General features: G+C 35.8%; 1 non-coding gene across 1 annotated transcript; it reads right to left on the bottom strand.

Moving 5' to 3' along the window:
• Nucleotides 1-398: 398 nt before the first annotated feature.
• Nucleotides 399-501, bottom strand: LOC134377412 (U6 spliceosomal RNA). The gene has a single exon (XR_010023460.1). It is a non-coding gene; the product is annotated as a U6 spliceosomal RNA (small nuclear RNA).
• Between the last annotated feature and the right edge of the window lie 1,812 nt (nucleotides 502-2,313).

The raw sequence follows: 2,313 nt of genomic DNA, 5'->3' as shown, positions 1-2,313 counted from the left end.
ATGTGGGAAGATTCCATGTGGTCCCTGTTCCTTTGGGCACACATGAATACACACATGCACAAACATGCATGCACACATGTATGGTGCGTGCACACACACAGAACAAGATATTGAATTTATCTTGTCAATTCCACTATTTTCTATCCACAATTTCTTCCATTTTAACTTTACGTTAATTTATCAGCATTTGTTTCCCCTAAGTATAGTGTTCTTTTCCAACTTGAATGGAATGCATTGTATGTTTATTTTTCTTTCTTATTTAATACAGAAAATATTTAAGGTTTTAAATTTGCTTCTACATGCACTTGGCAAAAAAATTTTTAAATGTATTATATGCTATTCTGGTTGTCAGTACTGTCAAATAATTTTGTATTATCAAGTTTGTTTGTTTTTTTTTTTTCACTATGGAATGCTTTACAAACTGGTGTGTCTTCCTTGTGCAGGGGCCATGCTAATCTTCCCTGTATCCTTCCAATTTTAGTATATGTGCTGCTGAAGCACTGCTTTTATATTATCAGGTTTTAATTTCTTCTTTAACCAAAGAGTGTTTAAGAGGATGTTTTTATTTATTTGTGTTTTGAGGTCAAATGGTTGGGCTTTTTGGATTGCACATTTATTATTAATTTCTGATTTTACTATATTTGGGTCAGAGAATGTGGTCTGTACTACTTCTGCATCTGGAACTCACTGTTTTATCTGTAGCTATTTTGGGAGCCATTTAGAAATACGTAAAAACTAAAAAAAATTGCCACTTTTGATCCAGCAATTCCACACCTAAAATGTATGCAATGGATGTAACTGAAACAATTTACAAAAATGAATGTATAACGCTATTTACCACAGTGCTGTTTATTATAATAAAAATTGGAAGATTTCTAAATGTCTCACAATAGGAAACTGATTAAATAAATACAATGCATTCATATTAAGGAACACTCATATAGTCATTAATAATGATAATGTAGATGAATATTCCCTAAGAAGGAAAAGGGTTGACAATTTGTCAAAAAAATACAAATTATAGAATAGAACCCTTTCTAAAAAAAATTTATGCATTTCTTAAGTGTCTATGTTTACATGAGGAAAATACACAACTAAGAAGTAATGAGGGCCGACCCTGTGGCTCACTCGGGAGAGTGCCACGCTGGGAGCGCCGAGGCTGCGGGTTCGGATCCTATATAGGGATGGCTGGTGGACAACACCAAGCAGAGGGTTGCGATCCCCTTGCTGGTCACAAAAAAAAAAAAAAAAAGAAAAGAAAAGAAAAATAAATAAACAAAATAGCATGTCCCTTCTAAGTTCCTGTCCTCACTTCATGTTGCCCTAATTTAAAAAAAAAAAAAAAAAGAAAAGAAGTAATGAGATTTGGAGAAGATACACTTTTTTTCTTTATAGATTATGACTAATTACTTATGGGATAAAAAGAAGCATTTGTTGAAAAAATGAAAGTTTCCAGAAGGCCTAACCTGCCAAGTTAAAGAGGTTTGACCTGTGATTAACAAAATGCTGTAGTAGATTTTCTTTTAAGCAAGGGACTGACATGATGAAAGCGTAGCTTTAGGAAGATTCATATGGTAAGCATCGATATTTTTAAACAAATAGGCAAATGTGAGTCTGTAATTGAAGGAGAGTAACTAGGAAACTATTCTGATAGCCTGAATGAAATAAAGTAAGAGAAGTAGGGTAAATAGAAAGATTCAAATTACATTACAAGGGAAGCCTTGATCACATTGTAAGATATTCAAACTGTGAGTTAATCAATGATGACTTCCACTTTTTCACAAAGCCTCTTTTAAAAACTGAATGATGTGAGAAATAGAGCACCACAGGAACCATCCAAAGCAAAGTCCGTGTCCACATTCATCAGAGGGTCCTTGATCTGAGTTGTGAGAACTCTCCATCCACTCACTGAAGTCAAAATGTGTTAATTATCTCTTGTCTCTCAGATTGGACTTACCCTTATATAATCTGTTCCGTGATGAGGAGCCTGAAAGGCTGAAAACTATATTCCCTGAGCTTTTGCAAGCTGAGTTTTTGTTAAACACTGCCGATGGGAGGTACTCACAAGAGACCAGAAGGCAGGAGGAGAGGGGGATTCTCTTTCTGTTTTCCAGCTTTTACAGGCCTCCCTGCAGAGATCTTTAAGTGCTCTGAATCCCAGCCCGAGGATGCCCTTTCAGGATCAAAAGCCCTGGCTGTGAGGTTGTCCCATGTCAAAAGTCTGAGTGCCAACCAAGAGGCACCCCTTCAAGCAGAGTTGCTAGGAGTCTGCAATATACAGAACATGTCCTAAATTTAATGATTGTGTCCTGT

The sequence above is a fragment of the Cynocephalus volans genome, chromosome 4 (genome assembly GCF_027409185.1).
Source record: "Cynocephalus volans isolate mCynVol1 chromosome 4, mCynVol1.pri, whole genome shotgun sequence".
Taxonomy (NCBI): Eukaryota; Metazoa; Chordata; class Mammalia; order Dermoptera; family Cynocephalidae; genus Cynocephalus; species Cynocephalus volans.
The sequence above is the reverse complement of the archived record's forward strand: the minus strand, read 5'-3'. Positions and strand labels throughout refer to the sequence as shown.